This window comes from Otolemur garnettii, unplaced genomic scaffold (genome assembly GCF_000181295.1).
Source record: "Otolemur garnettii isolate 467f Iridium unplaced genomic scaffold, OtoGar3 scaffold00029, whole genome shotgun sequence".
Classification (NCBI taxonomy): domain Eukaryota; kingdom Metazoa; phylum Chordata; class Mammalia; order Primates; family Galagidae; genus Otolemur; species Otolemur garnettii.
The window spans coordinates 6770755-6783848 of NW_003852424.1; positions in this window are offsets into that span (position 1 = coordinate 6770755).

The window sequence follows — 13094 nt, forward strand, 5'->3', positions numbered from 1 at the left end:
CCCACCTTCCGACTGTCCACACCTGTCCCAGGGAAGTTTCTGACCCAGATGCTGAGTTTCCACCCCAAACAAACCTGGAAAAGGCACCACCATCACAAATTGGAGGCACAGACATTGGAACCTTGTGCATGTGTGAACACACACAGTGCAGACCTGTCATTCCCTGCTGGGTTTTTTTTGTTGTTGTTGTTTGTTTGTTTTTTGAGACAGAGTCTCACTATGTCGCCCTTGTGATGCTGAGGCATCACAGCTCATAGCAACCTCAAACTCTTGGGCTCAAGCAATTCTCTTGCCTCAGTCTCCCAAGTAGCTGGGACTACAGGCGTCTGCCACAACGCCTGGATATTTGAGGGGTGTAGTTGTCATTGTTTGGCAGGCCCAGGTTGGATTCAAACCCACCAGCTCTGGTGTATGTGGCTGGCATCCTAGCCGCGGAGCTACAGGCACCGAGCCAGTTCCCTGCTGATTTTACCACTGCTGATATTGGCAATCCATGGGGAAGACCTCAGCTCAATCACAGCTAGATGTATCCAGCTCTGGGCTATGGGATAGGGGACACTTGCTACATGTCCACTAAACAATCATTTTATGAAAACCTTGATTTGGGAATTTAAAAATGTTCCTTTGATGGTAGATACAGTAAGGTGAATTTCTTCCACTTTGGAGGAAAAACATTTCAATATAAATATTTTATATACACATTTCTTTAATGGGTATAGTATGTTTATTGAGGACAATATGTGGACCATTCTGAATAAAAGTAATGGAATCGATGACTGTTGTATATTCAGTGTAGCTCTTCATTCAAAAAGGGAAAAGTGTAAATGTGTGCTTTCCTTCCTTCCTTCCTTCTTTCCTTCCTTCCTTCCTTTGGAGGCAGGCTCTCACTTTGTCACCCTTAGTAGAGTGCCATGGCTTCACAGCTCACAGCATCCTCAAACTCTTGGGCTCAAGTGATTCTCTTACCTCAGCCTCTCAAGTAGCTGGGACTACAAGCGCCCACCACGATACTTGGCTATTTATAGAGATGGGGGGACTCACTCTGGCTCAGCTGGTCTCAAACCTGTGAGCTCAGGCAATCCACCCCCCTTGGCCTCCCAAGTTCTGAGATTATAGGCATGAACCATGACACCGAGCCCTTAATGTGTGTTTTTCAAAGATTAAATAGCTGTGCTGTTAAAAGGCAAAGTCATTATACCTGTTAAGAAAATGTTCTTATATTTTTTATAATATTTAACGAATAAATGCAGTGACAGCTATTTATTGTAAAAGCTTTGTTCCATGGAAATGGTACTCTTCAGAGATTTGATGTTTAAGAAAATATAATTGTTCCTTTTCTTGCTAGAAATAAAATATAGACTTCCAAAGAGGATGCAATATTTCTTTTATGGTAGTGAATAATAAATATAGTTATTTTTTGAATTAGGCTAATTGTAAAAAATATTAACACAATTTGAATAAATATTTCCTGAGTGTGTGCTGTGTACAAATATTGCTATTTATTGTGTTTGCATGTACGTACGTGATTAATATGTGTTAGCATGTACGCATGTACATACACAAACAGACCCAAGTACATGTGCATTCAGTCTTCCTAACACTTTGGAGGTTTTAAATACTTTTAATAAAAAGATTAATCTGATGTTCTCAAAAACCGGATGGCATTCTAACCTTCAAAGCATGTGTTTATCATGAGTTTCCACCACCCCAAATAGTTTTGACCTAAGGTTACAATGCCAGCTCAGACTATTTCAAAAATAAAATGTGTGATAAGCAAACACTTCATTATGAAGGCTCAGTGTATGGAAGACTCTTCAAATTCCCAAGAAGATTTTTCAGCATATCCAAAGTGCGGGGGAGGAGTTCAAACCTGGGGGAGGACAGTCAGAGTCCTGTGGTCACATAAAAAAGAGAAGAGCCCATGGCCTTTTGCCACCGCATTACCTGGTTGAGGTCATTTGAATACTCAGGGTTTCACCTGAGAATTGCAGAATTCTTCACATCAGCACTGCAGCAGACAGACAGGTAAACCTAGGATTGTGGTACATAACGCAGAGGATCCTAATTGAATAGTGATTCATTATTTCACTTGCACAAATTATTCGATGCCACAGCATTCAGACCACACCTCTGTAGCCCATCTTCATTGGGGAGGGCCGGTTTTACATAAGGATTAAATTGAAAGGATGGCTCGGCCACCTTCAGTATTGACTAAATGAGGGTCATTTATCATACACACGCATCTGCACAGCACACTCCAACTATTTTCTGTGCCCTTCAACTTTTCCTTCTCCTGAAGGCCAGCTTCCTGCCCCATTAAACGTTTAACCCTCGGATCCCTGGTCTGTTCCGGATTGACAACCCAATGTACTAATGCGGTAGCTCCTGCCTAGCTCCCCCCACGCCTGCTCCCCACCCTTGAAGAGATCCACAGAGAAAACTAATTATGTTTTTCTAAGTAGGCAGAGTACTTCTATTTAGCAGAAGCTGGGACCCCATGTTGACCTAACACTGAGCGTTTCAAGTAAACTGCCAGAAGCCCCATCAAATTGCTGAGAGTAATTTAGAGTATGAAATGTGTTAAATTATTCAAAGGGCTGAATAAGCATAAACAGGCAGTACAACAGGAGAGATATGCACACCCAGCAATGCCGGGCTGACATTTAATACATCATATTAGCACTCCTGTTAGTGCAAATCACCCACCTTGCGGCGTGCTGCCCCGCACATGGGCTAGCAGAGGCAGAGAGAGCTTCATTCCCCATCAGCGTTTGTGCTGTTTTCATTTTCAATCACTTGCCTCAACTTCCACGGCTGCCTTCTGTTGTGTAGCATGCTATGTCTCTAACTCTCCTGAATAAATCAAGAAACATTCATCTTTGAATAATAAGGACTTGGTTGTATTTATCCTTTCAAAGTCAGTACATGGTCTAGCACTGTCTCTAATATCCAAAGGGGCTTGATCAAGGAAAAAAAATAATAAAATACAATCTCTATGCTTAAAAATCCGAAAAGAAAAAGGTACAAGCATGAGGTTCCTAAATTTTGCATTGTCCAAAGTGGAGGAATGTGCAAATGAAATGAATTCTGCAAATGGGTTTACACAGAAAGACATCGGTGGCCTCAGTCAAAAAACTCAAAGAAGTTGTTTCTGTTTATATAAAACTGACATGAGAAATTCACTCATTCATTCCTTCAGCACACTTTTATTTAAGATCCGCTAAATGCCAAGCCCTAGGTTTGAGATAGGGAGTCAAATAAAGGATGGGATAGAGAAAAGTGAGTCTCATAAATGCATAACAAAGTCCTTGAAATTGAAAAATGAACGGTGTGAAAATGAAGGAGCCCAGAATAATTCCAAGGTGGTGCTGTCATCTCCTAATAGAGGTGTGTAGAGGGTTAGATCAGAGCTTGGAGAAGACAGCAGCTCTCTGGGGGAGACAGGACAAGCTTCATTGAAGCCTATAGACTGAAACTCTGGGTCCTGCCCCAGTCTTTGCCATCACACCTCTCAGGCTGTAACTTGCAGCAGGCCCTACTACTCAAAGCCACTCAGAGCATGCTCATGTTTTCAGCATCTTACTCCAAATGACATGGTCATTGCCCAGCCAGCGGTACCTAATTTCTCTTCATCCTCACCTTCTACTTTCTTCGGGGTTTTGTTATTCTTCTGCCATATGTCTGCCGCAGCAGCCGCCCATACACTGCAGACCTCAGGGTCACACAGACCTTTGAGGAGGCCCTTGTGCTGGGCAGCCGGCAGGGCATGCCTCACAGCGTTCTCCTCTGCTCGGCCTCAGCATCCTACTGTAAGTCTGACTGCCCAGCTAGCAGCAGAGAATATAAGCATCAGTAACATCCCTCACACTGTTTAGGCCAGTAGTTCCAAGAATAGTGACCTTCCATGATCAATCAGCCTCGTTTGCTTTGTTCAAGTCTTTCACAAACCCCTCTTAGGGGCCCTCTGCAACCCCTCTCTCTGGGAACAGCAAACTCCATAATCTCTTTGAAGTGGTCTTTCAAACGCTCTAGCTAGTATCTCAGATCCTCTTGAGGTCCCCAAGCCCCAGCTGGTAATGTCCTACCAAGTCTGTGCCATCTGCCTTCACCATTCCCAAGTCCTCGTATTGCTATAATCTCCAGCTCCCTAGTGACTCCCTAGTTCCCTGAAGTTGTCAGCTCCTGGCTCACACTCCCTCTGCTTCGACTGTGCTATCATTTCATACATCTTTATGAGCACACAGGTGAGTCTCACCAAACGGTAGCCTCCCCGTTCCTAGACTGCCTCAACTTCCATGCCCAACCCTGTCATCACTAGAAATGGCTCTATCTCTCCAAAATAAAGAATCTATGCATTTGATTTTTCAAGCATGACTTCTAACCCTCAAGGTCATTTGGTGAAATTCTCCCAGGAAATCAAATCTTAAACCACATTGAGATAGCTAAACCATTTATCCAGGCACTTGGTTACATCAGTACCCTGCTTTTTAAATTTCTTTTTGCCCTGGGAAAATTTTTTCATTAAGGTATAATTGGTGTACAAGAAACTGCACACATTCGAAGAGTGTAACTTGGTATGAACATTCACGTCTAAGGCCTAGATGTAGAATGGTTAACTCCTGCAAGAGATATACATCTAACTTTTTAAGAAACTGGAGAATGTTTCCCAATGTAGTGGTACCATTTTACAATCCCACCAGAAACACACAGATGTTTCATTTTCTCCATATGGTCCCCAACCCTTGGAATGGTCACATTTATTTATTTATTTATTTGGCCAGGGCTGGGTTTGAACCCAGCACCTCCAGCATATGGGGCTGGTGCCTACCCTTTTGAGCCACAGGTGCCACCCGAAATGGTCACTTTTTTGTGCATTGTGAGTGAAACTGACTTTCCTTTTGCCGCTCTTCTTCATTGTACATTAGAGACCAGGGCTTGTCATTACAAATATTCCCTCTCAATGATCATCAGTTAATTCCCTTGTCCCTCTCTCTCTCCTTTTCATTCACCAAGAAAAATGCAGAATATTTAGTGCATCTATCTGTTCACTGTCTTTGTATCTAAACCATTGCAGCCATGAGGTTGTGCAGAAAAATCACTCTAGGAAGTAGATTGTTGTCATTGCAAATTGATGAACTCCAACCGTAGGAAATGTTGATTCATGCTGAGCAGAATCTTTCCTGTTTCTCTCTTCTGTGGACTTCTCCACTTGTCACGATTGTATGTGGATCACACCTCTACCTTGCGGTGACACTGCAGCTCTTCCATCCCATCGCACCTTATTTTCAGCTGGTGATCCTGTCCCACAGGTCATTGTGTCAATGGAAGTATCACCAGATGTTTTGTCCCTCCATGGAAAATCCACCTGGGTGTCTCCATCCACTGTCTCCCCACTGAGCTCTGGAGTTTCCCTCATCACAGAATGTCATCAAGAACACTGCTTCTCCTGTTACGCTCTTTCTCTCTCTCCCGTGTCTCAATCTGAAACATTTTTGTCAGCCCACAGACAGATACTAGCATCTCTTATTCTTTTAAAAATGCCCCTTTGATCCCAGGGACTCCTCTAGCTCCTATCTAACTCTTCTTCTCTCCTCCACAAGAAGCTTTATGCAACTGTTGCCATGGCTGGTCCCATTTTTCTAGTTTTATGCACGCTTCAATCCATCGATGTCTGTCTTCTACTCAGTGGGCCACAGAAATTTTTTCTTGTTAGTATTACTAATGATCCCCAAATTACCAAACCAAATGGACCCTTTTCTGTTCCCTTCTCACTGAAATTTAATGACACTTAAAATGATGACTGCTCCATGTTTCTTTTAACTGTCTCCTTTGATGTCTGATTTTCCTCCCAATTCTCTGATTTCCTTCCTGGCCTATTCTTCCTCTGTTAAACCTCTATGTTAGTTTGGGACTCCAGAGTAACACACCTTCATTTTCTTCTCTATACTCTGTTCTTGTGAACTCACCCATTTCCATATATGTAAGTATTAAATGCACATCAGTAAGTCCCAGGCTCACATGTGTATCCAGTTCAGACACCCCTGCCTTCCACTCACATCCAGTTGCCTACTTTGCTCTTTATTTGGGTGCCTTGCAGGATCTACCATACATTGTGGCCAAAAATGAACTCGTGTCCTCCTAAAATTTATCCCCTACCTTATCTCTATGCCAGACTTCCTCATTTTTGTTGCTCCCATCAAATACTCAGGTGAGCAATGCACAGGCCTTCCCCATTAGCATACGCTCCTCCTCCCATGCTGCCTGGTATATCGGAAAATTGTATCGATCCTACTCCACGCTGCATCTTCAATCCTTCCAGTACTGCCTCCTTCTGTCATCATAGTACCAGCTGCCATTACTCCTCACCTGGACTTCAGCAACAGCCTCGTAAGAGCTTCTTCCACAATGTCTAGATGATCTTCTAAAAATAGAAGTCAGATCATGTCTTCAGACTGATTAAATCCATGCTTCCCATTGCACTCAGAATCAAATTCAATCACCTTACAATTGGCCTGTGTACTAACTCTGGCTCTACCTATGTCTCTGATCACATATTTTATGTCGTCGCTCTGTTCCAGGCACAGAAGCCTTCTACTCTACCACTCAAGCCAAGTTCTTCTCAATTTAGAGAAAAAGAATAGATTGTCCTCTCATCAAAGGACCTTCCTCCCCTGGGTGTTTAGGTTCCTTCCTTATATCCTCTCAGCAACCTGGTTATTTCCTGCAGCATACCTGTTAATCTACAATGTGTATATGATTGAATTATTTAATCAGTTATTTGTTTTTCTCCTTCACTACTTTATAGGGGACTTTGGTGGTTTTTCTCCAAATTGGACATTCTCTAAACTACCCTTCCCTTGGATACTGTACACAGTGGAAAGGGTCTTGAATTTTTGTTTTTTTGGCATGAACCTTTGCCCCAACACTTTTGCCATGCTCAGTCTCTGAACGCTTAAAATAAACCCCAACTTGCACTTGAGTAAATATTAAGCTAATAGATGCCAACGTGATGTGAGCTCCCAGTCACAAACTTTAGAGTTGTAGGTATTTTCATTGCTGTTTATAACCTATTAAATCAATTATTTTTCTACTTGCCTTGTTGGTTACTAACTTTGATGTGTCATAGAGTAAGTTCTTTGCCCTCATAAGTAATTCTGATCATCAAATAATTCATACCAAATGTACATATACTTGACGTCCTTTTTCATAATCTTTGATGTTTTATTATGTCTGCTAATTATAATTATGCCTGTCTTTACTTTCATTTACTTTGGTTCTGATCAGATTTGATAGAGTTAATAGGTTTTGTTTTGAGAGCATACCAATCCTATGCTAAGCATAACAAATATGCTATTAAAGACCTATTAAAATGCTATTAAAGGTCACTTACATGACCTTGAACAAGTTCTAGAATCATCTCCAGTTGTGGGAAAAGTGTGTTGCTATTTCTTGTTTCTATAGATTTTCTCGTTTCTATAAAACTAGGTAAAGTGAAAGCTAGTAAATAAACTTTAGATTCAAACTACCCAATTATCTAGAAAAGAATTGTTTCTTGGTTAATTAGATATTCTGGAAAAGGTCAGAAAGTTTTAATGAACCTTCACAAAGGTTCCAGTTTGCCTCAAGAAAGAGCTTGTCTTCATGCAAGTAAAAATCAGTGCTTCTCTTTTCCTATTTCCCCTCTCTGCTTTATCTTTGCATCTTCCTTCTTCCTTCCCGATCTTGTCTCTCTCCTGTTCTGGACCGGGCCGAGACACATTCATCTCTGCTCCTCACTTTGTCCCCATTCTCTCTGCTGTATCCCCTTTATTTCCGCTGTGTCCCCCGCATGCTAACATTGTGGCTTGCTTACGCTTTCTACACGATTAGGCTCCTTATCCTGGATATTAGCTCCTTATTATAATGCTGGGTTACTCAAAAATGTCATCAACAAGTTTCTTTATTGAAATAATACCCCATGACTTAGAATATGTTTTTTTGTTAAATATTTTGTAATATATTTCCATGTTAGCTGACTATTCGGCAGGTAACAAACATAGAATTTCAACACATCAACCCAATCCACTACAGTTGCTCTTGGCATTAAAAAGAATTTTAAAGCATTGTATCATATATACATATAGCCAACAATGACACAATGAAATTATAATTTATTTTACCGTGACTATGTAATTTATTGGAATCTTGTGGAATTATGTATTCACAGAAGTATCTTTGCTTTCTTTCGCCCTTTGGGTTTGCCCTTTTATTTTTTGTGTGCCAGAATTTGGGCACTGTCCTTGCTTGTTTTCCTCAAGTCTGCAACGTAAGAATGATATAGTGTTTACAAAGTAATTATTTATTTCTTTTTCTCTCTTACAATGAAAATCTTTGAATACGAGGGTAGTCTTTCTGTTGCTTTCATAATCGTGAAATATGACATTATCTAAAAACTAATACTTACTAGTGTATAACTCACAGGGTTCATTAATGATTTGTGAATCTTTTTATAAAAGAACGGAAGGAGTGGGATCCTGACGAGAAGTTAAAGGTCAAATAATAGATGGGTGGGGGTTGGTGGGCAATTCAGGCAGAGCCAGTGCAGCAGGCGTGGAGGAAGCAAGGACGAGCTTCCCTGGGGACAGCTGCTTCAAAGTTCTAATGGAGGGGAGCGGGTGAGGGTCGGGGCGACGGGCTGAGAGAAGCCAAATCGGAAGGATTGGTGGACAGCCACTGTGGCACTTTGAGCAGCAAAATGGCATGACATGATCTGTGTTTTAGAAAAATGGCTTTAGCAGCAGTGTCTTCACAGCTTTGGATTAGAAACCTGAGAAGCGGAGAGATGAGGGTTTTATCCACAGCAGAGGCCAAGCAGATGGAGGCAGGGGCTAGAGTTGAAAGCCATGTTGACTGAAAATATCAAAATCAATAAATTTTGATAAACTGCAAGTGCTGCCTTTCAGTTAGAAATGCTCCCGTTACGCTTGGTCTCCAGAAAGAGAAGATACTTAGGCTACACAGTGTTTTTGAAATCTAGCCGGAGTTCGTGTGGGAGATGAATGACACTGGCGGGGTAGGGACCTGTGATTTCCCACCCCTCCCCACTTCCTCTATCATCGCTTTCAGTGGGAAATTTTTCTAATTTCTGAGCAATCTCACATTCTACTGGGTCAGGGCTGGCAGACAATTCTCTGTTGCTTGACTGCTCGATTAAAAGAACAGCTTCCAAAATCCATACAGTGAGTTTCTAACATGGAAATAGAAAGGAATACCCCAAGAGAAATAGTGGAAACTCCTCTTAGTGGACTTAGTGAAAAAAAAAAAGACCAGACAAATCCTTTTCAGTACCCTGCAGGGACCATCCCAGAGCAGAAGAGGAGGGCACGAGGGGCTTTTTGACGTACAGAGCCGCTGGAAAGAGGAATGTGGAGACATTTCCTTTCCGAGGAAAGCTGACTATTAGCCACGCTGGCACCCATGTGGACACTGACACCTTTCTAAAAATGTATAAACACACAATCCGAGGATCAGACTCCTGACTGGCTCATATTCATGCAAATAAATACAGGACCTGTATTTCACTCCCTTCTCCAACTTTCTTTCACACACACACCCACATGCAGGCATTTTGCAGGGATCACTCCCTCTAGTATTTGAAGGGGAGTGGGCACAGTGGATGTTCTGCTCACATCTTTCTGACAATGTCGTGACCATTGTGTCCCTGCTAATAACCAGCATCTTATCTCCCATGCTTGCTGTCCTTAAGGACCGCCTCTTCTCTGCCCCAAGTACAGAAGAGCCTCTTCACCCCATTCTCCAAAAGCACCTCCATTGTCTGTGTGACCTTGTGAGGGTGGGGGCGTTGGTCCAGCTCACAACAGGAACCACAGAAAGTGTGGACATCCGCTCTCTCAAAGCTCCCTGCCCCAGGGAGCATCTCTCTGGGCAGGCCTCCTCTTGGGTGGCTACTGGCTGTTTTGTGGAAGGGTTCTCTGTCCCCATCATGGGTCTTTTCCTCTGTCACTTCTCTATCTCTCTCCAGACCTTCCAAAATCCAGACCAAACTACCAGGGAACAGACTTCACATTACCAAATCTTTATAGAACAGATAAATTTGGTTCTGGTGTTTAGAGCTCTCTGCACCTCCAGAACTGGAAGGAAAGGAGCAAGAGCTGACAAAAGGTCCAACATGGATTTTCCTAAATAAAAAGCACCCACTTTCCTTGGCACCTGGGAGGAATTCTATTTTTTCCACCAGAATGTCATGATCATTTTCTTCTACATTAAAAAATAAAAACCAACTTGTTTAATTTTTGACTTTTAGATATTTACAAAAATTAAATTTAGTTTTTAAAAATATTATCCTCACTTAATTTTAATTCTTTCTATTGATTCTTTCAATCCATCCTTATGTGATAAATAGATAACAAACAAATCCTTCCCTGCTCAAACAATTAGGAAGGGTGATCTTTTTTTCTGAACCATAACCCTCAAACTTCTTACACCTGGGACCCAAGATTTCTGGACCTTTGCCATGTGTTTTTCATTCCTGGAAAGTTAAGGCATCGCTCATTCAAGTTTTTGACTATCCATCCAGTTCTTGATGGGACAAGATACTCATTCATTCCATGGCACTCATTTTTTCAGCAAGTGCTCTTCCTGCCCCTTCTGGGCAGAAAGGGGATGTACGTTTGCACCTGTCAAGGCCAACTGCATGCCTTTTTCATTTTGCTTTCCCAAACACCTGCCAGAACCTTTACTGTTGCCTTAAACCACATACTGTAAATAAGTGGACTTTGGGAAAGGGACTCTACATTTCCAAAAATTAAAAGCACAAATAATTCAGATGAAAATTTCTTGGGAAAAGTTGGTTTCTCGCAGTCCACAATTCATCACCCAAAGCAGTCTGTTTTGAGTATACAAAGTGGTAATTTAATTATGCCCAGACTATAAATTAGGCATCTGTGACTTGTACACCAAATAATATTTTTATGACTTGAAGAAAATTATCTCAAAATCAAGTTGAAGTTTAATGATTTGCAGAATCTGACTCATTATGAATTAGGAGTAAAAATTCATGTATTGGTAGTTATAACCTTCCCAGGTTATAACAATTTGTCTGTTGGTTAAATGCAGTGTCAGACTTACATAGCAGTTTCTTTTAAGTCTCTCTTTAATTTTAGCAATAAAAGAAATTGGAGTTTTGATCCAATATTTCTAGATACAAAAGTGCAATGTCTTCAGAAGTCATTTGATCATTTATTGTGTAGTGTGTTTTTTGGATTCCCTTTGATGTCTCAGGTTGATTCTTCAAACAGAAATTCAAATTAAATTTAAATGAGACAATCTGATTTCCCAGACCTGAGAGAGTCTTCACAAATATGAAAGAGGAAGCAGAGCCGTGGCTCAGTTGTTCATCTGGAGGGGGGAGTTTAGAGGAGGGACTAGGGGACGGCTACATTTGGTACGGGACAGCATGAAGAGCTAAGTGCAAGGCCCCAGGGCACACTCATGAAAGCTGGAGTCTATACAACCAACAAAGACGCCACTGCCACAGATATTACTACACACTGCTGCTCCATAGTCAGCTTCAATCTTTGAGTCCTAAAAAAATAAAAAAATAAACTTGTTTAATTCATTCTTTAAAAATACCAGGACCTAGTGCTTGTACACATGTGTGTTCCGGGCCTGAACAATTGGCTTCCTAGCTGTGTTTTCTTAAGCAATCATTTGGTGATTAATTAAAGATGGCTGAAAACTTTTTGCTGCATGGGGAGTTTAAATCCTGATCCTTTGAATATGGATCAAAAAGTGAAAGTGAGTTGTGATAGAAGCATGACTTCAGAGGCTTAATATAAAGAATTCTGTAACTTATGCTTTGACATTTTGGAATACTCTTCCTGGGAAAGTCAGATGGAAGAAATTCATCCTCCAAACATGGCCATACTGTGAGGAAGCCCAAAATAGCCATGTAGCAAAGCCATAAGAGAGGAAAAACCACCTTGGGCACATGTGGAAAAGAACTGAAGGACCTGAATGATGCCGGAAATAAGGCCCCAGACACTAAGTCCTAGGTCCCCCTCTTCTACCATCTCTCCCTCTGCAAATCATTCCAGGCGAGGCCATAGTCATTTTGATACAGAGCAAAGTCATCCTTGTTGGATCCCACACAAATATCTGATGCACAAAATCATGAACATGATAAAATACTTGTTGTTTTGGTCACAAATTTGTGTTTGTTTCTTATGAAGTGATAGATAACCAGACCACTCTGAAATTCACTGGGCTTCAGTTCCCTCTCCTCAAAAAGTGAAAATGACAATGACCACAGCAGGCACGTGTAGCTGCCCATGGCCTTTTCTCCAGTTTCCTGAACATTTGTTACCTAGTTAGAGACTGTATTTTCCATACCCCTCTGTAGCTAGGAGAGAGTATGAGATTATGTTCTGGTGAAAGAAAAAGAAGAAAGAGGAAGCCAACTATCACACAGCTGGGAAAAACTCTTAAAAGAGAGAGGAAATAACTTACATTTTCCCATTTCTTCTGCTTAGAATATGGATGTGAGGGCTGGAGCTCAAGTAGCCATCATGAGCCAAGAGGAAGTATACTGAGGATTGTGGAACATCAGAATAGAAGGATGTCTGTGAAAATATTGTATTGGCTGCCCTTCTGGATTTTGTTACACAAGTAATAAATAAACTATTATCTTATTCCAGCCACTGATTTTTTCGGGGGGGAGGGCGTTATACTGCTAACAGATATACCTACCTCACAGGGTTGGTGAGAGGGTCAAATGTAAAACTTATGGAAAAACACTCCATCTTATAGTCACCAAATGGCATTGTCCCCCCTGTCTTCCTCCCATGTCCTTCACTATACCAGCACCTACGACAGTGAATTCCAGTTTAATCCAGTTGAATCTTCTGCAAGCTTACGACAATAAATTAAATACAAGCAAGATGGGAAAGGGCCCGAGCTAGGAATGGAGTGGTCTTGGATCAACTCAAGCAAAGGAGAGGTAAATACATCTTTGAATAGCTTGCCCTCAAAATGCCCATAATCAGAGAAGGGAGTTTATTTACAGGAAAGTTAGCAACTATGAGGAAAAGGAGAAA